This window comes from Pelodiscus sinensis, chromosome 1 (genome assembly GCF_052426305.1).
Source record: "Pelodiscus sinensis isolate ZL-2025 chromosome 1, ASM5242630v1, whole genome shotgun sequence".
Classification (NCBI taxonomy): Eukaryota; Metazoa; Chordata; order Testudines; family Trionychidae; genus Pelodiscus; species Pelodiscus sinensis.
Window position 1 is genome coordinate 330,176,919 of NC_143052.1, and position 24,504 is coordinate 330,201,422.

The 24,504-nt window shown below is 45.4% G+C and overlaps 1 protein-coding gene across 7 annotated transcripts in view; it reads right to left on the reverse strand.

Moving 5' to 3' along the window:
* FAT3 (FAT atypical cadherin 3) overlaps positions 1–16,924 on the reverse strand; it is a 640,498-nt gene extending 623,574 nt beyond the window's left edge. For 6 of the 7 annotated variants that reach the window (XM_075919378.2, XM_075919376.2, XM_075919377.2 and 3 more), the window contains exon 1: positions 16,382–16,538. The gene's annotated coding sequence lies outside the window, so the exon portion shown is untranslated. Of the gene's footprint in view, positions 1–16,381; positions 16,539–16,666 lie in introns of those variants that run through there. The other variant, XM_025188675.3, reaches the window with a different exon arrangement.
* Between the last annotated feature and the right edge of the window lie 7,580 nt (positions 16,925–24,504).

A 24,504-nucleotide genomic window follows, 5' to 3' on the forward strand; every position in this document is an offset into this window, starting at 1 on the left:
GACTAACTCTGGGTCCAAAGAAAGGCAGAGAAGCCAGCCCAGTGAACCAGAGCTGCTGCATAGCTTGGACTCACATACACACACATCAACTACAGAGAAACTCCACTACAGCTGCTGCTCTTCAAGCGCGCCCTTGCAAGTGTCTGGGTACGTCTACACTAGCCCCCTAGTTTGAACTAGGGAAGCTAATGAGGGTGACCAAAATTGTAAATGAAGCGCGGGATTTAAATATCCTGCGCTTCATTAGCATGTTCCCAGGCGGTCACCATTTTGGAAATTGACTAGCCCAGAATAACTGCCCGCGTCTACACGCAGCAGAGAAGCGCTATTCTGAGATAAACCCCTTAGTTCGAATTCCATGAGATTTAACTGTTAATTCGTTAACTGTGTAGACACGGGCAGTTATTCTGGGCTAGTCAATTTCCAAAATGGTGACCGCCCAAGAACATGTTAATGAAGCGCGGGATATTTAAATATCCCACGCTTCAGTTGTTAATGAAGCGCGGGATATTTAAATATCCCGCGCTTCAGTTGCAATTTCGGTCGCCCTCATTAGCTTCCCTAATTCGAACTAGGGGGCTAGTGTAGACGTACCCTCTGGGACTCTGAGTCCAGAGGAGTGCACACTCTAGAGTGGGATAGGTGGTGGCAGTGCAAATGCCTGCTAGATAAGTTCCTGTTACTTCTGTATGCTTTGTTAATTGTTGTTATTCACTGTTAACAACTCAAAGAGAGTTTAAGTAAAAGTGTGCTCAATTTCATGTAATCAATTATATGTATATTATTTATAATTGTTCTGGAGTTAGATCCAGATTATTGCTGGAATAATTTTATTCCTGGAGGCTCCCAAGGCACATCATTAAGTGTGTACAGAGCCAGCCAGGTGGAGGCACCGCCACTGTATATTCTTTATGAGCAAGGGACTGTGGATAGGTTTTCCCCAACTAAACAACATCACCACTGGGGTACTCAGGATCTCCTTTTATGTTAAGAGCATCAGGCGCCCAGGCACACCTGTGCATGTGACCTGCTCCTGAGTAACCTGGGGAGGAAAAAGGCAGTTACATTTTAATGCCCTTTTCTGTACCGTTCCATCACCACACCCAAAAACTTTGCTACTGCCAGATTCCTGCTCTCCTGCAGCTGCCTTCTACTAGTTCCAAGGCCAGGTAGCACCCTATGCACCATCTGTATCACTCTTGGACTGCTATCCCTCCACATTTCCACTTCATCTCCTAGCCTCCTACCATTCCAATTCATGTCTGTAGTCACCAGCAAGTCAACTGACATTTTATAGACTTTTACCTCATTCAGCTTTGGTGAGGCTGCATCTGGAGTATTGTGTCCAGTTCTGGGCCCCCCACTACAAAAAGGATGTGGATGCATTGGAGAGGGTCCAGCGGAGGGCAACCAAAATGATTAGGGGGCTGGAGCATATGACCTATGAGGAGAGGCTGAGGGACTTGGGTCTGTTTAGTCTGCAGAAGCGAAGAATGAGGGGGGATTTGATAGCAGCCTTCAACTTCCTGAAGGGAGGTTCCAAAGAGGATGGAGAGAGGCTGTTCCCAGTAGTGACAGATGGCAGAACAAGGAGCAATGGTCTGAAGTTGCGGTGGGAGAGGTCCAGGTTGGATATTAGGAAAAACTATTTCACTAGGAGGGTGGTGAAGCACTGGAATGGGTTACCTAGGGATGTAGTGGAGTCTCCATCCCTAGAGGTGTTTAAGTCTCAGCTTGACAAAGCCCTGGCTGGGTTGATTTAGTTGGAATTGGTCCTGCCTAGAGCAGGGGGCTGGACTTGATGACCTTCTGAGGTCTCTTCCAGTTCTATGATTCTATGATTTAAAACCCTGCTCTATGTACACAGAAAGACAACTGTGTTCAAGTGTGACCCATGCAACAGATGTTGGGAAGAGAAAATGGTTGGGGGAGGAACAACAAAAAGGAACCAAATCCTGCACTGCTTTAAGGCATACCTACAATTCTGCAGTACTTTTCCAAGCCCCAGCCTAAAGTACAGGACTCAAAAGGACACCAGCAAAGAAGCTTGTGACCTCCTGAAGAGAACCAACAATATATAGCCATTCCTAGTTCTTCCTGACTGTATTGCATGGCTGGGCAAACACTATCTAGGTAGCACAGAGTAAATACACGTAGCACTAATTATACATATCAATGTACTTTTCAGTAATCAGATAAAACTATCCCAAGAGAGTCTTCAACTGGGATTTGAAATATTCTTCTGCACAAATAACTCAGGCTAAAAACCCCTACCAAAACAGGAGCTGCACCAAGTACTTGGAAACTGCAAACAGAAGATACAAGATCAAGACTAAAGCCTAGTCCACACTATGCCCCTGTCCCTTGATCTACCCCACCCAACTTCAGCTACACGAATAGTGTAACTTAAGTTGATATACTTACCATAGTGTCTTCTATGCAGTAAGGTCAGTGGAGGCAGCTACTCTTCTTATCCTAGAGGAGTACTGGAGTTGACAGGAGCGCTCTCACAGATCAATCTATTGTGTCTAAGTAGACATGATAAATCAATCACTGGTGGATCAATCACTGCAGCATGGATCCACCATGTAGTAAGGATAAGCCCTGGAAAAGGCCATAAAAATATGGCAAATAGCACAAACCTGAACCATAGCACAAAGCGCATTCATAATTGGGGGGGGGGGAAATCACTAAAACGTTGATGATTGATGGCAAGATTTTAAAAACGCTTCCCAATTTTAAAAGGCAACTAATAACTGCACAAATTACGAACCCATCAAAACAAATTAAAAGTGCAGCTGGATTCTGTATCGGCTTTTAAAAAAAGAAACAGTCAGCAAGAAGAGCATTCCCTAAATCAGGACAAAACCTGTATGTCAACCACAGATGGAGGCCACACTATCCAGATAAGATGCAGAAAGATACAAGACCTGAACATCCCAATCATACCTAACCCCAGGCTTCTGGGAAGCAGTGAAGGCAATGGGATTCTTACCAGAATGAACAGCCTCTCGCTAGTAAGGTCTTTAATTAAATCTGAAGCCTTCTTCTGGCCACAGGAAAAATAATTACATTTTCCTCTCTTCCTGTTCAGACGTTGGATGAAAAATCTTCTATTTCAAATGTTTTTGCAGAAGTTGATGTTCCTTCCCCCACCTTATTCACTTGAGAAATTTCAGACTTCCTAGCAGAGAGTGAAGTTTCTGAGATGTGGCCACTACAACAGAAGTAACATAGGCACAGAGACAATGAGGGCACAGAAAGTAACACAGGCTATCCAAAACACTGATGATGCAAAGAAGCCAGTTGAGATTTTCAAGGTGCCCAAGGGATTTAGGCTCCTCCTCTTATGATCTCAGCAGAAAACACTAATCTTTAGATGACTACTTCAAACTATTGTAACAAAGCTATAGGGGAAAGGAGTAGATACTTATCCCTCGTATGCATTACAGTGCAGCACACACACACACACACACACCCATAAAGATAGGTCATTCCAAAGAAATAACAGCTGACAGCCCTACTCATGCCATATGATTCACAGCTTACATGACTCCACATAGCCCAACTAACAACAGTATGAGCTGCCATTATTTAATCGCCATTTAAAGGAAACACAGAATTCCAAATCCCAGTCTTAAAAATAGCCATGTACATGTCAAAATTATCTCAACATTTAAATCTGAAGAGTCAACAGAACATTTCGCCCTATGGCAGAACATAGATATTCTAGTTTAAGACGCTCTAGATGCCATAATCTGTATAAGCAATGGGAGACATCATGATGTTTAACATTTAAAAGAACAGTGCAACATATCTGATGGCAAAATGGACATTTATACCATCATTATATGCACTTGTCACTAAATTTAATCTGCATTACCCTAAGCAGTGCTCAGATAGTTATATGGCAAAATGTAGGTTCTAAATAAAGTTGAAGTATTAATAACCTCCTCTACTTAAAAATGTAAAGCACTAATAGCTCCTCTCAATATGGCTCACTTTTAACCTTTAACAACATTCAAGTGGTTGTAATTTCTATCAGATTGTTTGGAATTTGATTTAATTCGAGTCCTGAAGCTACAATTAAACTCACAGCTACCTTTTGTAACTATGTTTCATTCAACAACTAGAATAATCTTTTAAGTCCGGGGGGGGGAGGGGGAGAGGAGCAGGATTCAAAATGCTATTTACAACTGGTTTGCACAATACACATCAGCAAGTTGTGTTACGTATATTCAGAGTTGGTGGAAAACAAACCATTTCTCACCAGCACTGGAGGAAAATCATCAAAATGAATTCCTCTCCCAATCTTTCACTCCCTCCAACCCACATGCTATTCAGAACTGAAACCAAAATTGCTGTGTAATTTTCCTGGGAACACGCACAAAGGGATTTGCAGAAGCCCACAGAATTGGCCTAACTGTTCTCTCACAGAAGTCAATGGTAAAATTCCCCTTGATTTCAATGGGCAAATTAGCCAACTCTGAAATTCTGAAAACTCCACCCAGTAAATTTAAGGATCAGGCACTAAAACTGTACAGAATGATATACTCCTATTACAACCCAAAAAAATCCACTAAGTTAACTGAAGCTAGAAGGGAATTTCAGGTCAGTCAAGCCATCTATGGATGGATCCACAAAGAGATTTAGGCACCTAACTCCCAAGTTTGCCTCCACTGCAATCCACAAAACTCCTACCAAATCTGCAGGCACCTAAATACATTTGGCACCTAAGTGTTTCAAATAAGAGTCCCCCTTAGAGTACATGCATTGCTGCCTCCCTCCAGGCACCTGTTTCCCATCCCAGAGTGATTCATGAACCAGAGAAAAATGCATCTTCTGTCACCTAAATCACATGTGGAGCCAAATCTGATGAGCAGCCTCTCAGCACGGGTCCCACACAAACTCTGGTGGCAGAAGGATTTGGGCCCAATAATTAGAGCACAGCTCTTTCTTCTGTCCCTGAACAGGGAGAGAGAGGATATGAAATAGGGGCTCCTCTCAACCCACAGAGCTTTGGGATGTTCTGATGCAAGGTTTCCTCAATCCCTCTCACTGAGCTTGTTGCACTCCAGTTAAATTAAAAGCAGGCCATCCCTCAGGAGGCCTGCACTGCCGTGGCACAGCAGAGTGCAGCGGGCTGGAAGAAGGTAGTGGGGCAATGCGGAGCAGGCTGCTAGGTTACTCCGACTCCTGCTGCCACAGTGAGTGGGAGGGCAGCTCTTGCTGCTGCTCTGTACCAGGCCCCCCAAGTAATCTCCCAGGGCTGCCCATAGCATGATTAAGGCAACTGCCATGGACCCTGCCCTCCCCAAGCATCATACAGATGGGACAACTCTGATTAAAAGTCTCCCACCTCTCATAGAGTTCCCTAACCAGTCACTGCCCACATAGCTCCCTAACCACTGGACTACACAGTCTCTGACTCTCTAGCCCTAGCGACAGTTCAGCTGTGAATACTTATATGGTCATTGGGTCAGAGAGAAAGAGCGCGCATGTGACAACAAGCAGAGAGATATGGGGGGGAAACAGAAGGGGCAGGCTTCATCCCCCCCAAATGCTGTGGGCAGTAGGGGAAAAGGCCAGAGCCTCTGGGCAGACCAGGGGACTAGCCAAGAGGGGCTGGCACCAGCACTCCTGCAGTCACCGGAACGGCAGGGTGAAGCAGAGCAAGGTGGCTACACTCCCCTGGCTCCCAGGTGCGTCACTCACGGGAGGGGCAGGACCTCACCTCCTCCCCGCAGTCACTGGTGGGAAGTGGAGCGACACTGCGAGAGGAGCAGAGCGAGCTACAGCCATGCTGCTCTACTTCCCGCACCACTGCAGGTGAGCCTGACCCCTGCTGCCACAGCCAGGACCCCGCTAGTCCCGCAGGCCATGTCGCTCAGCGAAGGTGTTGGGGGAGGGGGAGAGAGAGGCAGGGCAAGAAGAAGCAGGGTAGGAGCAAGGTCTAGAACCAAGGGGACATTATCCCAGGCCTCCCCCAGGCTAGAGTTGGCATGGGGAGGAGTCACATGGGGGGCAAAAAGGCTAATGGCATATTAGGTTGCATTAAGAAGAGCATTGCCAGTCAATCCAGAGATGTGATTATTCCTCTTTACTTGGCTCTGGTGAGGCCACACCTGGGCTGTGTCCAGACTCAGGGGTTTTTTCGAAAAAAGTAGCCTTTTTTCGAAAAAACTTCACCTGCGTCTAGACTGCAGCCGCGTTCTTTCGAAATTAAATCGAAAGAACGCGGCTTTTCTTTCGATGGCGCAAAATCTCATTTTACGAGGAAGAACGCTTTTTTTCGAAAGTGCTCTTTTGAAAAAAGGCGTTCTTGAATGCAAACAGGGGTTTTTCGAAAGAGAGCATCCAGACTGCCTGGGTGCTCTCTTTCGAAAAAGCGGCTTGCTTTTTCGAAAGTACCACTTGCAGTCTAGACGCTCTTTTTCGAAAGAGGCTTTTTCAAAAGTATCTTTCGAAAAAGCCTTTTTCGAAAGAGGCTTGCAGTCTAGACGTAGCCCTGGAGTATTGTGTCCAGTTCTGGGGCCCCCACTACAAAAAGGATGTGGACGCATTGGAGAGGGTCCAGCTGAGGACAACCAAAATGATGAGGGGGCTGGAGCATATGACCTACGAGGAGAGGCTGAGGGAGTTGGGTTTATTTATTCTGCAGAAGCGAAGAGTGAGGGGGGATTTGATAGCAGCCTTCAACTTCCTGAAGGGAGGTTCCAAAGAGGCTGGAGAGAGGCTGTTCTCAGTAGTGATGAATGGCAGAACAAGGAGCAATGGTCTCAAGTTGCGGTGGGAGAGGTCCAGGTTGGATATTAGGAAAAACTATTTCACTAGGAGGGTGGTGAAGCACTGGAATAGGTTACCTAGGGAAGTAGTGGAGTCACCATCCCTAGAGGCATTTAAGTCTCAGCTTAACAAAGCCCTGGCTGGGCTGATTTAATTGGGATTGGTCCTGCCTTGGGCAGGGGGCTGGACCTGATGGCCTTCTATGATTCTACTCTAATCTCCTCTTTCATAATTTCTTCATAATGCAGCAACTTCAACACGAGAGCTAAAAGGAAGCCCCCATCTCAGACTAGCCCATAGCCCAGTGGTTAGAGCGGTCATGAGAGGTAGGAAATGTCTATTCAAATCCTTCCTACCTCGATCAGAAGGGAGAACTGACCAGTGTCTCCCACACTCCATGTATGTGCTCTCACCACCAGTTATAAGTTGGGCAGCCGCACCACGATCTCCTTCTCCATTATCTACTATATGTGTGGGCATGAGGCAAGCACTTAATCCACCTGCCTGAAGGCAGCCACTTGTGGATCACTAAGCAGAAATAGAGAGGGGTGCAGCATAGGACACAACCATCTACCACTGCTTAGCATAAATGGCCATCCGCCTAGTGAGATGGCTTTTGTAGATCACTTTCTTCCGGACCGCTCTCCCCACCAGCAGTGGATTACAGTGCTGTTGTGTAAGTGCCGAAAAGCTGGGTGCTGTGACAATGAGCACTGCAATGCCTACATCCGTTTGTGGATCCCACCCCTGGTTCTTATGCCTCCCAAATCAAGTTTCTACCCTGGTAAGAAATTCTTTTCAGGCTTCTCCCAGATCACAAGACAGGTCAGGAGTTCATGAAAATCAGAGAGAAGATGGTTGAACCAGAAGGAGTGGTACTTTGCATGTGGGTATGGATCAGGGCACAGCTATTGACCTCAATGGGAGTTATGTGCATGACCTAAGAACAGCGTGATTAGAAAAGTTATAACCCAGGAAGAAAAAGTGGCTGACTGGTGATATGCATTTTATGTATTTGACATTTAGGCTGGCACTCAGGCAGATCACCAGAAAAAACAACAAAATTCAATATCAACTAAAGATAAAAGAGAAATTTCCAACACAGAGCCCAGAACACATATCCTTCTTCCCCCTACCCACCCTCAGAGAAAAAACAAAAACAAAACAAAAAAAACCACCACCACAGAGTTAAATCCAAGCATTATTGACATAAGTAGATTTTTTTTCCCAATCCATTTCAGTAGGGCGAGGATTTTACCCAAAGCAAATAAATAAAATTTGCAGCTTGCTTGAAGTGTCAAAAATAGGGCTCTGCAACAGTCATTGGACAACCACAGTAAGTGACCTGCCTCCAGCACCCAGAGCTACAAGATCTGAGACTGAGGTGTTATCAGGGATCAGGTTAGAACACAAGGAAAGGAATGGCCTTCAGGAGCCACACAACCCAAACCACAAAAGGCTTTAGAGATCAAAATCAACTCCCTGCACTTGCACACAGGAATGAGCTGGGAGTCTGTGCAGTCCAGGGAAAGGAAGTGGAATACTAGATCTCAGTCTCTTTCTCATAGACCTGCCCTATTGTCTTTTGTGTTTATGCTGTTGCTACAGTCGGTGGGCTACAGTCGGTGGGCTAATCTCACACTTCTTTTGCACTGGAGTTGATTTAAAATCAACTCTAATGATTTTAAATGGACTTGCACTGAATGCTCCTCTCTCACTTAAGTTAACGATAAAATTAACAGTGCAAGACCAGGCACTTCCACTTGTTTAAGTGAAAGGAAAATCAGGCTCATTCTTTTTTAGTCACTTTTTTCCACAAATACACCTCTTAACCGAACAAAATTACATTTTTAAAATAGGCTTTTAAGCTGGTTCCCTGTGTAACGGCTCGTGGGGAGCCGCCTGCCCCCTCTGCTACTGCCTTTGTATCAGAGGTGGCAGTGCCGGGGGGCGGGAGGGGAGAGAGAAGCAGCAGGCAAGAGCCAGTACATTCAGGGAGCTGACTTAAACCCCAGCTTCTCATGCGCACCAGCTCCCCATGCACACCAGTAGTTATATGGTTACTTAATGAATACAAGCAGAGAGAGGGTAAGTTTAGAAGATAGGATACACAAAGAACAAGTTAAAAATCACTTAGGAAAGTTAGATGTCAGCAAGTCACCAGGTCCTGATGAAATGCATCCCAGGATACTCAAGGAGCTGATAGAGGAGGTATCTGAGCCTTTAGCTATGATCTTTGAAAAATCATGGCAGACAGGGGAGATTCCAGAAGACTGGAAAAGGGCAAATATTGTGCCCATCTATAAAAAGGGGAATAAGAACAACCCAGGAAACTATAGACCGGTCAGTTTAACGTCTGTCCCAGGGAAGATAATGGAGCAGGTAATTAAGGAAATCATATGCAAACACTTGGAAGGTACTAAAGTGATACCAGCATGGGTTTGTGAAGAACAAGTCATGCCAAACTAATCTGATAGCTTTCTTTGATAGGATAACGAGCCTTGTGGATAAGGGAGAAGCGGTGGATGTCATATACCTAGACTTTAGTAAGGCATTTGATACGGTCTCGCATGATATTCTTATTGATAAACTAGGCAAATATAACTTAGATAGGGCCACGATAAGGTGGGTGCATAATTGGCTGGATAACCGTAGTCAGAGAGTTGTTGTTAACGGTTCTAAAACCTGCTGGAAAGGGATAACAAGTGGAGTTCCTCAAGGGTCTGTTTTGGGACCCGTACTGTTCAATATCTTCATCAATGACTTAGATATTGGGATAGAGAGTACGCTTATTAAGTTTGCAGATGATACCAAACTGGGTGGGGTTGCAACTTCTTTGGAGGATAGGGACATAATTCAAAATGACCTTAGCAAGTTAGAGAAATGGTCAGAGGTAAACAGGATGAGGTTTAATAAAGAGAAATGCAAAGTGCTCCACTTAGGAAGGAACAATCAGTTCCATACATACAAGATGGGAATCATAGAATCATAGAATAATAGGACTGGAAGGGACCTCGAGAGGTCATCGAGTCCAGCCCCCCGCCCTCAAGGCAGGACCAAGCTCCGTCTACACCATCCCTGACAGATGTCTATCTAACCTGTTCTTAAATATCTCCAGAGAGGGAGATTCCACCACCTCCCTTGGCAATTTATTCCAATATTTGACCACCCTGACAGTTAGGAATTTTTTCCTAATGTCCAATCTAAACCTCCCCTGCTGCACTTTAAGCCCATTACTCCTTGTCCTGTCCTCAGAAACCAAGAGGAACAAATTTTCGCCTTCCTCCTTGTGACACCCTTTTAGATATTTGAAAACCGCTATCATGTCCCCCCTTAATCTTCTTTTTTCCAAACTAAACAAGCCCAGTTCATGAAGCCTGGCTTCATAGGTCATGTTCTCTAAACCTTTAATCATTCTTGTCGCTCTTCTCTGTACCCTTTCCAATTTCTCCACATCTTTCTTGAAATGTGGCGCCCAGAACTGGACACAGTACTCCAGCTGAGGCCTAACTAGTGCAGAATAGAGCGGCAGAATGACTTCACGAGTTTTGCTTACAACACACCTGTTGATACAACCTAGAATCATATTTGCTTTTTTTGCAACAGCATCACACTGTTGACTCATATTCAACTTGTGGTCCACTATGACCCCTAGATCCCTTTCCGCCATGCTCCTTCCTAGACAGTCGCTTCCCATCTTGTATGTATGGAACTGATTGTTCCTTCCTAAGTGGAGCACTCTGCATTTCTCCTTATTAAACCTCATCCTGTTTACCTCTGACCATTTCTCTAACTTGCTAAGGTCATTTTGAATTATGTCCCTATCCTCCAAAGAAGTTGCAACCCCACCCAGTTTGGTATCATCTGCAAACTTAATAAGAGTACTCTCTATCCCAATATCTACATCATTGATGAAGATATTGAATAGTACGGGTCCCAAAACAGACCCTTGAGGAACTCCACTTGTTATCCCTTTCCAGCAGGATTTAGAACCGTTAACAACAACTCTCTGACTACGGTTATCCAGCCAATTATGCACCCACCTTATCGTGGCCCTATCTAAGTTATATTTGCCTAGTTTATCAATAAGAATATCATGCGAGACCGTATCAAATGCCTTACTAAAGTCTAGGTATATGACATCCACCGCTTCTCCCTTATCCACAAGGCTCGTTATCTTTTCAAAGAAAGCTATCAGATTAGTTTGGCATGACTTGTTCTTCACAAACCCATGCTGGCTATTCCCTATCACTTTATTACTTTCCAAGTGTTTGCATACGATTTCCTTAATTACCTGCTCCATTATCTTCCCTGGGACAGACGTTAAACTGACCGGTCTATAATTTCCTGGGTTGTTCTTATTCCCCTTTTTATAGATGGGCACAATATTTGCCCTTTTCCAGTCTTCTGGAATCTCCCCTGTCTGCCATGATTTTTCAAAGATCATAGCTAAAGGCTCAGATACCTCCTCTATCAGCTCCTTGAGTATCCTGGGATGCATTTCATCAGGACCTGGTGACTTGCTGACATCTAACTTTCCTAAGTGATTTTTAACTTGTTCTTTGTGTATCCTATCTTCTAAACTTACCCTCTCTCTGCTTGTATTCACTACGTTAGGCACACCTCCAGACTTCTCGGTGAAGACCGAAACAAAGAAGTCATTGAGCATCTCCGCCATTTCCAAGTTCCCTGTTACTGCTTCTCCCTCCTCGCTAAGCAGTGGGCCTACCCTGTCCTTGGTCTTCCTCTTGCTTTTAATGTATTTATAAAAGGTCTTCTTGTTTCCCTTTATGCCTGTAGCTAGTTTGATCTCATTTTGTGCCTTTGCCTTTCTAATCTTGCCCCTGCATTCCCGTGTTGCTTGCCTATATTCCTCCTTTGTTAGTTGTCCTAGTTTCCATTTTTTATATGACTCCTTTTTTATTTTGAGATCATGCAAGATCTCCTTGTTAAGCCAAGCTGGTCTTTTGCCATATTTTCTATCTTTCCTACACAGCGGAATTGTTTGCTTTTGGGCCCTTAACAACGTCCCTTTGAAATACTTCCAACTCTCCTCAGTTGTTTTTCCCTTCAGTCTTGCTTCACATGGGACCTTACCTACAAGTTCTCTGAGCTTATCAAAATCTGCCTTCCTGAAATCCATTACCTCAATTGTGCTGGTCTCCCTTCTACCTTTCCTTAAGATCATGAACTCTATTATTTCGTGATCACTGTCCCCTATACTGTCTTCCACTTTCAAGTTCTCAACTAGTTCCTCCCTATTTGTTAAAACCAAATCCAGAACAGCTTCTCCTCTGGTAGCTTTTTCAACCTTCTGAAACAGAAAGTTGTCTCCAATGCAGTCCAGAAACTTATTGGATAGCCTGTTCCCTTATTGGGAAGCGACTGTCTAGGAAGGAGCATGGCAGAAAGGGATCTAGGGGTCATAGTGGACCACAAGTGAATATGAGTCAACAGTGTGATGCTGTTGCAAAAAAAGCAAATATGATTCTAGGTTGTATCAACAGGTGTGTTGTAAGCAAAACTCGTGAAGTCATTCTGCCGCTCTACTCTGCACTAGTTAGGCCTCAGCTGGAGTACTGTGTCCAGTTCTGGGCGCCACATTTCAAGAAAGATGTGGAGAAATTGGAAAGGGTACAGAGAAGAGCGACAAGAATGATTAAAGGTCTAGAGAACATGACCTATGAAGCCAGGCTTCGTGAACTGGGCTTGTTTAGTTTGGAAAAAAGAAGATTAAGGGGGGACATGATAGCGGTTTTCAAATATCTAAAAGGCTGTCGGAAGGAGAAAATTTGTTCCTCTTGGTTTCTGAGGACAGGACAAAAAGTAATGGGCTTAAAGTGCAGCAGGGGAGGTTTAGATTGGACATTAGGAAAAAATTCCTAACTGTCAGGGTGGTCAATTATTGGAATAAATTGCCAAGGGAGGTGGTGGAATCTCCCTCTCTGGAGATATTTAAGAACAGGTTAGATAGACATCTGTCAGGGATGGTGTAGATGGAGCTTGGTCCTGCCTTGAGGGCGGGGGGCTGGACTCGATGACCTCTTGAGGTCCCTTCCAGTCCTATGATTCTATGATTAATTAAATGCATTTTAACATCCCTACTCCACACTAGGTACCAATGTAACTCCCAAACTCACAGGGATTACTTCGAAGGTAAAATCCTGGTCCCACTGAAGCCTGGGGCTAGGGATGTAAGTGGCTAGTCAAGTAGTTGACAACCTGATAAGCCTAGGCTTATCGGGTAATCAAAATCACTATTCAACTACTTGCTTCCCTCCCCCCCACCTTGCTACCTCTGTATCAAAGGCAGTGGGGGTGAGGGAAGAGGGGGATGCAAGCAGGTGCCAGTGCTGGGGGCGGGAACTGCCCTCAAGCACCATTTCCATGCTGGGGGTAAGGGGCTTAGCAGAAGAGGTTTGCAGTCAGAGGAGGCAGAGGTGCAGCAGTCTGGGACCTGGCATGAGCTGGGACTGCTCAGTCCCAGCTTATACCAGGTCCTGGACCTACCCCTAGCTGCGCCTCTGCCTTTTAAATATAGTAAGAGCTGGGTTACCTGCTTGCCCAGCTGCTACTACATTTAAACTGCAGCAAGGTTAGTCCCTGGATCCCAGCCTCCTCTTATCGAATAATCGTGTAGTCGATACAAATTATATTGACTGCACGATTAGTCAGTTACCTACTTCTTAACATCCTTACCTGGGGCAAAGCTCCAACTGACTTCAGTGGAAGCAGGATTTCAGCGCTAGTAATGTGAACTAAAGACAAGTCAAGAAACCCTTCACATAAACAATCAAAGAGCCAGAAGACGGTTAAAAAACCCCAAACCTTTCTGTCATTATTGACCTGTGCTTGATTTAAACCTTCATCCAAGAGATGAAAGGTATCCTGTACTGGGACCACATAGGATAACAAATCCTATTCCACTACACAGATATTTCTCCTATGAGTAAAAGAAAACTATTAATCTGAGCAACATTTGTACTGGTTGTGTGCGTCAGAAACATCAGAGAACTCCAAATATATTAATGCTCATAATGGAATAAGAGCTACTAAATCATATCAGCAAGTAATGGCTAGACACTCTACTCAGTTATAATTGCCCACTTCATTCTATTTGACATAATCCATCCACTACATACCATCTGGTCACATTGCCGTATTTGATGATAGCAACAATGAAAACATAACTTGATAAAATAAAATGCACTTTTCAGAAACAAGAACAGCATTAAAGGAATCTAGCATTTCATCCTGCCATTCATCACAGCAGTAAAATAGCAACCCAACACACAAGTCAATGAGCGTCTTCAGTTTATTGCTAGTTAGTATGTATTACTATACAGATATTAAGATTCCAAAAGATACAATCTTTAATTAGAAAGTCTCTGGCTCATTTAAAAAGCTTGACATCTAAAGGCAAGTACAGTCAAGGCAACTTATTGAGTATTTGTGACACTAGATGCATAGTTGACATAAAAAAATATGCAGCACCATATCGCAGGTTTCTGGAACACCAGTCAAATGGTTTTAATTTGGGCTTCTCAACCTGCCTGCAACATCTTTTCAGCACAATGATAATGACACAGTTCTCCAAACTCTTTCACAGCAGCATTTTGAGAACACAGACTGGCTTCAGAGGGATTGTTTGTTCCTTCCCTAGTGCCATCATCGGATTTTTTTCAAGGAAACAAGAGTAACTTTGGCTAAATTGAAAAGATAAACTCTGCATCAGCAAAAAAGGGCAGCAAGAACTGGACCCGTGCTGTTTTGTGGCATCCTGGTTTCTAAGCTGAGGTTTATACCCCCTATATAACTGCTTCAATTCAGAACTAAGCGACCAGGGAAAGCACTCCCTCAGCTGTTAGAGAACAGTGCAGAATTTCTCCCCTCTAATTCACAGAGCGCGCTCTCAGCTTCTAAATCCTCTGCCAGGAACCTGATCATTCATAAAGCCTCCCTTCAACACTAAAGGAAGCTAAATGTGGAGAATACATTCTCTACGGGGCAGAGTTAGATTTTTTTTTAAAACAAACCCCTGAGCAAATGCCGCTGCTCCTTTCTGAGAGCAATGCAAGGGGACAGAAAAGGAGCGCAGAGGGAAAGCTCTCATTTCCCGGAGCATTTTCTTTGCAGGAAGGGAAGCTTGCGGCTCTGCAGCGCTCTCACAGTGCCGGGGTTTTTAATCTTTTATGTCCCTCTTACTTTCATTTATTGTAATGGCATTGAGGACAATCGCCAAACCTTAATTCTCCAAACCACAAAGCAAGGGCACGAAGCCGCCAAGAACACAGTACAAGGCACACACCGATACGGCTCTTTAGTGCCTGGTTGTTCCCCCCCGCGTAAATAATCCAGCAGGGTTCAAGGAGTTGCAAAAGAGGTTGGATTTTCTTCCTCACTGACGCTAGAGGTGGGAAGGCCCCATCTCCCAGTCCCCACACCAGGGCAGCGGTAGATCTCTCCGTGCCTAGATTTACCAGCAACTGGAAACGCGGTCATCTGATATTTGCTTCAGCCCCTTGATGTTGGCCAATGGCAATTCAGTCCTATTTGCAAACCAATGCAGCGGGGATGGAAACGGCCCGCCCCAGCAACCCTCCCGCGGCTGCCCTACAAAGGTTGAACTAATCATTAACTGCAGAAGGCAAAGCGAAGGCTGCTCTCTGGCCAGGCAGCAGCCGAGGGAGAGGCGAGCGGTTACTGCCAGGCTCAACCCCCTCCCCCCAGCAAAAACCCGAACTTGACTCAAGCGTGCAGCAACCCAAGTGAAAGCGATCGGCCCCAGGGCTCAATGGGGAGCAGTGGGGGAAGCTGTCTCTCCTCCCCCCAGCACTGCCCACTGCACGCACTTCCCCTGGGCGACCCCCACCGGGCGGAGTCCTCGCCACCAGCCCCGAGCAGGCAGCAGCTGAGCGTGTCTTCCCCCGTCTCAGCAGCCGCGTCGCCACCTCCCGGGGAAGCCCGCGCCCATGCGAGCCGCCGCACGCCACCCGGCCCTTCCCCCGCACCTCCAGCGAGCAAACCGCGCCGCGAGACGCCGGCAGGAAGAGCGAATCCCCCTCCCACACGGGAGCCCTCGCCTGCTTGCTGCAAGCCTCAGCCAGGCACCGCGACCGGCTTGGCTAGTCACAAACGCAGCTGAACAGCATAAGCACAAAGCTCTCCCTCCCCCCCAAATACACACACAGCACTCTCCAGCCTGCGACTGGGCTTAATGCGGAGCAAGGCAGGATTGCACCGCACCGCACCGGGCAGGGGGCGGAGGAGCACTTGCTCTCCCCCTTTGCAAAAGCACAACTCGGCCAGAGCGCCGCGGCACTTGCTCGGCGGTTTCCGCTGCCCGCAGGGGACTTTCTCCTGCTTTACCGAAACCGAACCGGTTTAAGTTTGGCAACTCGCACGTGCAAACTTCCCTCTCGCGCCGAGCCCCTGGGAGCGTGCACGGGGCAGCGGCTGCATCTTCCTCTGCGGCCGCTCGGGCGGTGCACGCCCAGGCAAGTTTGCAAGGTGGAAAGTTTCCACGCGCTTTCCCTCCGCGCCCGCCCGGCTCTGCCGAGGGGCCGGCCCACCCCCAGCAGCAAAGGCGACGCACCCTTCCCGCCAATGGCATCAGCTCCGGGGCTCCCCGCTCTGCCTCCGCTGCCCGGTCTCCATGAGGCAGCAGCACGAAGCCGGCACTGGGGCCAGGCGGGAGGCGCGGCGCGCTCGGCAGCTCCGGACTCTGCTTGCCTGCGGGCTCGGAGCGCAGGGGGAAGGGGGCGAGCTGATCACAGCGCAGCCTACCGGGAGAGAGCCCGCTCCAGGGTATCCGCCTCCTCTCCCCCCCCCCATCGTTAACCCCCCGTGGAGCCTCTCCAGCCGACAGAGCCACACTCACCGCGCTCCCGCCGCCTGCTCGCTGGGAAACACGGGCGCTCAGCCTCCGTGTCCGCTCGGCTCAGGCAGGAGACGCGCACACGCTCCCTCTCTTCCCAGTCTGCCGGCTGCCTCCCACCACAGACACACCGCTCGCTCCGTCTCCTCTCGCACGCCTGCCGCCTTCCCGTCAGAGCAGACACCGAGTTCTCGGTCTCTCCCGTCCCCTGCTGCCACCCTCCTACATCCTCCCAGCTGCCGCCACCCAGCCCACCGGCGCACACCCTCAGCTCAGTGCAACAGCACTTCAGTGGCAGGCAGGGCGAGACACACTGGGCATGGAAAAGCCTGAGCCCAGGCCAGGAGTTCCCAGTGCGTTTCTGCTTTTATCCCCTGGCCCATTGGTCCTTACTGTTTATTCCTGATCCCCTAGCAGGTGGGCTGTGTATGATGAGTCACAGCCTATGGCCCCCTCTCACAATATCTAATGTGTCTATCCTGCCAACACCTTTGTGAAGGAGGGACCTGCTATCATCCCCGTTTTAGAGCTAGGGGACTGAGAGACTAAGCATGAGACTTCCAAAAAGCACCCATGATGAGTTCCTAATGCCCATGAAAAAAATGGGAGGTAGGTGTCTGAATCACTTAGGCACTTTTAAAAATTGCTCCCTGAATGATTTACCTAAGGCCACACAGGAAGCCTGGGGTGGAGCAAAGAACTGAACCTATATATTCCATGAACCAGGCTAGCAGCTTAATTTTAGAACCATGCTTCCTCTTTTACTGCTTGTTTTTCTTATAGCAGTTTTCCCCTTTTTTTCTTTTTCGATTTGAAAAATCTTTTATCTTGGTCCATAATTACGGGAAATATCTTTTTCATGCTGTCTTGTATGTCAGACAGTGGAGTAGGTGTCTCCATTTCTTCTCTGCCCTATTGGTTCCTATTGGGGTTGAATGGGTGCTTAAGGGTTTTCAGTTTTCATGTGTAGTGTGTACTCCTGGATTCTACACTTGGTAAGAGTCCAGCTTAGCTTTGCTAGTTTCACTGCAGTAGTGAGGGTAGTCTGCTGTGATAACTGCACAAGGATTTGTAGCAGTCTAAAGGATTGATTCCCCCCCCCCCCCGCCCCAGTGTTTCATATATTGGTATTAGGTAGGGCACCGTTTCCCAAACTGTGGGTCCTGACCCCCCAGGGGGTCGTGAGCAACTTAGAGGGGGGTCACGATAATCAAAAGTCTGAGAACTCCTGATGTAGGGTCTAGCACCGAGCATTTTCAGGTTTTTACTCCATTGGTTGGCAGTTTCCGGTTGTTGAGAGCAGGAAATATGAGAGTAGATTATGCCTCTGTAGTTATTTAGGTTGAGAGCCTCTTCATTTTTGAGTACTGGGATAGGCTTTTATATACTATGGTACTTACTATTTGTTACACAATAAGAATATTCCTCTTGTTGAACTGTGGATCCATTATGGCACCTTTGCTGCTCTTAGGGTAAATTTGCCCTAAGGCACCTCTCTTGTTCTACCGTTCAGAACATTTTTATATACTTATCAGCTTCTTTCCATTTGGGATGCTCAATTATCCTTATTTTTGTGGGATGTTACAGTAAAGGTACATCATCTGTAAATTGAGTTTGTCTCTCTTTGTAGAGCTGGAGTCCAGTTCCCTGCTGGTACAGTTGCTTCCTTATGGCTTACACAATGCATCTGAGAAAGACAGCTATCATCAGTGCAAGTGCTTTGAAGTGCTAATTTAGTTTATTTTCTAGTCTGTTGCTCTTTCACTCTTTTCTTGCCCAACCCTTTACTGCTGGTCACAGTTGCTAAGCATGACTTCTAATCAGAGGACAGGAGAAAAGTTCCCCATGAAAACCACAGCATGTCTTCCTTCACAGATCTCAAAAAACACTCTGGATGCATTGGGCAATCTGAGATTATAAATTAGTGTAAAGGTGAGGGAAAAAACAGCAAGCCCATATTAATCACACTATACAGGCTATACTGACAAATCAAAAAACAAACATCAAACACAAATTGTTTATTTAAAAACTCTAACTACAAATACAAATAAAATAATACATAAAAATGTTACCTTTTACTAAAACAAAAATACACTACAAGTCATTTTATATTCATGTTTGTTTTTCTCATAATGAGTCACCCAGTAAAACTTATTACTACTAAGAGCTTACTAATATTTGCATTATGGTAGTCTGAAGAAGTAACATCTGAGACTAGGAAGGCATTGTGCTAGCTACTATACAAACACCAACTAAGGAACAGTTCCTGTTGCTAAGAGTTTACCAGTATATTCTGCACAGACAAGACAAACATAAGTAGGAGGGGAAATATAGTCTATTACAGATGGCATTGGGAGAAAAACTGATTTAGCCAAGGTCAGGCAAGAAGTCTGTGGCAGAGCCAGGCAGTGGCAAATTAGCCACTGGTCAATGGGGTGTATGCCCAGGGCCCCAACCACTTGGGGGGGCAGAAAAATGGACACCCCCATACTCTGACCCCACTCTCCCTTTTTACCCAGTGCTCCTGTCAGGGAATAGGGTCAGGTTGTAGGGTCTTGCCCCAATCCCTTTGCCAACTGCTCCTGTTGGGAAGTAGGGGAAGCTAATGTTCCCCTATCTCGGTCCCCAGCAGAAGCATCAGGCACGGGGGCGCGGCAGGGTAAGACTCAAGCCTTGACCCTCATTTCTCCTGCAGGAGAAGAGATGGAAGGGGAGACTGCGAGTGGAAGAGGTAGAGCAGGTCCTGCCTTTCTCTGACCCAGGGTCCCACAAAAATCATAATCCCCCTCTAGAGCCAGGAACTCAGAGCGCCTCGGTCCTAGCGTACAAATAGTGCTCCTTACTTTCAAAAAAACTTGTGACTAAATGTAGCCTGTTTTTTAAGTTTTTGAGGTATTGTGTGTTTTTCTTTATATTTTTGAAATGCCTGTATGGGTGAATGATAACATTCAAAAAACATAAATAAAGCCAAACACAAATTCCTCTAACTAGAAATTAAAATACTAGGATAAAACATATTAGATTGTGCTCCAATGAGCCAGTCTGGTTAGTGTATGTGTACACCTATGCCCTCTACTGGATAGAATCAGAACTGTGTGTCAAAGTTCTTATACTGCTTATATTTACCTTCAGCTCAAATGGGAGGAGGCTGTGTTTGTTGAGTAGGGAGACTGCAGTGCCCTAAATGTGTTACAATATTGCACAATCCTTTGTTTACTTTTCTTTTAAATGTCTCCTAGAATAGGGTTTAGTTTATTAAAACTGTTCCACAAGATCCAAGATTATGGACTTCACAGTCAGGGCTGGTTCTTTCTCTATTCCATCTATCCCCACCCTATTTGGCCTTAATTTCTGTTGTCTTAATTCTACCCTTTGGTAATGCACCCTACATATATTTACAGACTTATATCTGTATAGATCTCCTTTGTTGTTATTTAGCCAAACTTATACACATCAGCTTGGAATTTATTATCAGTAAATGTCAGTAAGCATTGATTTCACCATACACAGCAAACGGATGACATAATACTTCCACTGATAATTAATTAAATTTAAATATAAGAAAAGTAAAAACACTGCTGCTTGAGAACTTATCAGAGCTTGATTTAAAGATATTTACTTTGTGTATTTTGACATATGACAATTTGTGTTTTAACAATTTGAATTTCAGTGTCTTCTGTCATTATATAATTGTCACAGCCCCATAATTTATTGCAACTCTGAACATTTTAATTGCTAAAAATAGAAAAAAGTGCTTAAAAATAAACATTGATATTATCTGTCAGAATTATAAAAAAATAAAAAGTCTAGTTCTGCCAAGCTTCCTTTTATATATTTACTGAGTGTTACAGTAGATAAATGCTAATGAGTATTAGTGGTTAATTCAGTTTTTCCTTATTAATCAATCCCTCCCGCCCTGTAATGATTTTTGCTGCTCTTCTCTGAACTATCCACTATAGGGAGGGAATTCTGTTGATTAGCAATATCACTTTGTATGGATGTAGGATTTTGTTCATTTGTAGATTACTTTCCTAAAGGAGGAAAACAGTTTGCATATGGAGTAACTAAGGTATAGAGGACCAGACTGTCCTCTCATATCAGCTTTACAATAGTGTAACTTCATTAACTTCAGTGGAATTACCTGGATTTACACTGCTCTGAAAGCAGAATTAGGCCCAGAGAGGTTAAATGAGTTGTGTCAATCAGCAGCTGAACTTAGGTGTCCTGACTCCAAGTCCCATCTCAGTCTAGTTGATCCAGCTGCCCCTAAACATAACCATCTATAGAATTACTATTCAAAACAAAATAATACAACTATCATGTCTGATTTATTATGTAATCACACTCCACATACCATTCTAGAAATAGCTCTGTGCTTCCCATATGCCATCTTCTACAAACAGCAAGCGAAACACCTTCCTGCAAAGATGACCACATTAATGAAGATCTTAATAACCCACTACAGGGATATATGATCTTACTTTTAATCTAATTCATGGTGAAAATGTAGTTATTGATTATTCAGCTAATGTAAATTTAAAAAAAAAATAAAACGAAGTGAGACAAGGCTTCCAAGTGCTCCAAGAAAGGACAGACTGACTTTATATCTGATCTTAAATGAACCTGCAGCATACTATTAAAAATAAATCTCAGCATATTGTCATGAATTATGAAACACTGACATTTCATTTTGAATTAATGCAAAGGGCTGCTTGTACACTATTTTAGAGTCACTTGGTTAGGCAAATTAATACACATTTTACTTCACCAGAACAAATGTTAGCAACCCTGCTATTTTTCAAAACATCAAACTATTTGCATAATGAAAAAATATCTTAATAGAAGTTGTTCCCCAGGGCTGTTGTGAAAGTAATTTTGAAAGGAATCAAATCTGATATGAATTGCCAATTGCTTAATTCAAAATACTACTGATTATTTTTACACAGGTGTAAGAAATTACTCATTGCCCAGCCTGGCCTTTCTACACTGAAATTAAAGACTCATCAGTGGCCTGCGCCCACTGACTTAGACTCAGATTAATGGCCTGTTCAATTGTGATGTAGACTTCCGGGGCCTGGCTGGTACCTGGGCTCTGAACCGTAGGAGGGTGAGGGTCCCAGAGCTCAGGATGCAGTCTGACCCAGAATGTCTACACTGCAATTAAACAGGTCTTTAGCTTGAATCCTACAAGCCCTGAGTTAGCTGGCATGGGCCAACCATGGGTTTTTAATTGCAGTGTAGACATACCTACAGTTTACTGAGCCTCAAGCTGCTAAAGGGCAGGGGGGATAATTGGGCCCTATGCCCAAAAAGGCATGAAATTTTTTTTAAAAAGAGTTGTTTTAACTTTTGGCAACTATAATACCAGAGGTAGACATGAGGGATGCCCATTTACTGAATTTGCATGAGTCCACAAGCAGCCAATAGCAATGCTGATCACACTCTTAAGATACCTTTACTATATCTGCCTATAACAGATACCACAGTGCCATTCTACTGTTCATATACACCAGCTTTGTTTTTGTTTTTTTTAAAAGAACATCAAAACTGAAAATATTCCAAGTTTAGTTTTTTATCTCATAAGTAATCAAGATTATATCTTACAATCTACTGTTTAAAGCATCAATTCAGAAAGGCACATGCTTTCAGCATATGGGTGAATACTTTATTAATGGATTTAGGGACATGTGTAATGGCTTTGCTGAATAGGGATCTAAAACAGTTATTTGAAAAAATCATCTGACAGGATGAAATTAAGGAGTTGCTTGGCCAATGCTCTTGTTTTCAGTTTCATCATTTGACAAAAAAAAATCCATTTATTTCTATATCAATTGGCCATCACTTTTTATTTCTCTCAGAGGCAAAATCACCTACATCAGTAACAGATGTTTGTGGATCTGCAATCAAGAAACAGAAGCATGTCCTACAGTTTAATTTCTCATCATATATTCTGAACCTAGTTGGGAAGTGATAGAGCATGGTACTCAGTGACCAGATGATGCTACAGAACTAGGTGCAAACTTCCCACTCCAATTTGGATTTCTTCTCACATCTGCTGGTAGTGAGAGATATTTTAATTATAACACTAAGTCAGTGTTAAGAGTTAATAAATTGTGACAAACTGTAACAAATTGCTCTACTTTAGAAACAAGATGTGGAGGCACAATTCAGCTAAATGGAGCCCACAGCAGAAGTTTTCCTTAGGGACATTTGTCCGCATGTCTTTATACTCATCTTGGCATACTCTCTCTGAGAAGGAACTGCACCACAGGCTGATTTTCAGTAGTGCCAACTATTTAATAAGGTACTGGGCTCAACACAAGTGTAACTGGATGAAATTCTGTGGCCTGTGTAATAAAGGAGGTCTGGTTACATGTTCTCAGTGGGATCTTAAAAATCTATGAAACTAACAAGGGACACACTAGCCATTAACAACTAAGGCTTTAGCTAAATACTTTGGATTTAAGGATTAATGATCCCGCCTAAAAATCTTCCTCCTGCCAGCAGGGGAGCCAACAGTCTCACCAGGCCCCTGGGCAAGATGAGGACAGCGGCTCTGCATTCCCAAAAGGGGCAAAGCCTCAGTCTGGAAAGGGTGGGGTCAGAGTAGCCAGCCCTCAGCACCGCCCAGACAGTGCTACACCCCCACCGTCAGAGCCATCCAGAGCACACTGTGTGCGGCTCTGGCAGTAATTTAAAAGGCCTGGGGCTCTGGCTGCTGCTGCAGTAAAGGTGTCCAGGAGCCCCAGGCCCTTTTGAATTGCAAGGCCCCAGGACAATTTGTCCCCACCATCCCCCCTCCTTTGTCCCCACCATCAGCAGGCCTGCCTGCCATCTTGTTTCACTCTCTCATAATCCTTCTCAGTCAGGGAAAATCTTTGTGTTATTTGTTTTGTGCAGTGCCTAGCACAATGATACTCTGGTACCTTGCTGGGCCTTTAGGTGTCATCATATTAGTAATTGAGGATGGGTGCTATAGCTGGATTATCTTGATCTGTAATTGCCATTTAAAAAGGAAGATCCTCAGTTCTAATACAAAAGCCATTGCAATTGCAATTGAGTACAGGCAGTCCCCGAGATACGCGGATCCGACTTATGTCGGATCCGCAGTTACGAAAGGGGCTTTTCTCGCCCCGGAGGACGGGAGCGGCGGGATGCCCAGATGCACTGCGGTCCCGCTGCCTGCGTCCTCCGGGGCGAGAAAAGCTGCTCCGCGTCTCCCTGGTGTGCTGGGGGGGTAACCCCCCCCCCAGCAGACCAGGGAGACGGGGAGCAAAGCTGTGGAAGACCTGGGCGGTGGGACCGCGGTGCGTCACGGTCCTGCCGCCCACGTCTCCCTGGTCTGCTGGGGGAGGGGGGGGGCGCAGCTAGTGCGCCCCCCCCCAGCTGACCAGGCTTTTCTCCAGACGCCTGTAGTAGAGCAGCTGGGGCACTGCCAGTTGGTCCCGCAGCGCCGCTCTGGGCGCTACTGGACCAACCCAGCAGCACCCCAGCTGCTCTGCCCCAGGCGTCCCCAAGTCAGCCGCTGCTGAAACTGACCAACAGCTGACTACAGTAAGCCCGAGGCAGAGTTGCTCTGCCCCCGGCTTCCTGGAATCAGCCGCTGATCAGTTTCAGCAGCAGCTGACTTGGGGACTCCTGGGGTTCTTAAGTTGAATCTGTATGTAAGTCGGAACTGGCGTCCAGATTCAGCCTGTTGAAACTGATCAGCGGCTGATTCCAGGAAGCCCGGGGCAGAGCAACTCTGCCTCGGGCTTCCTATAGTCAGCCGCTGGTCAGTTTCAGCAGCGGCTGAATCTGGACGCCACTTCCGACTTACATACAGATTCAACTTAAGAACA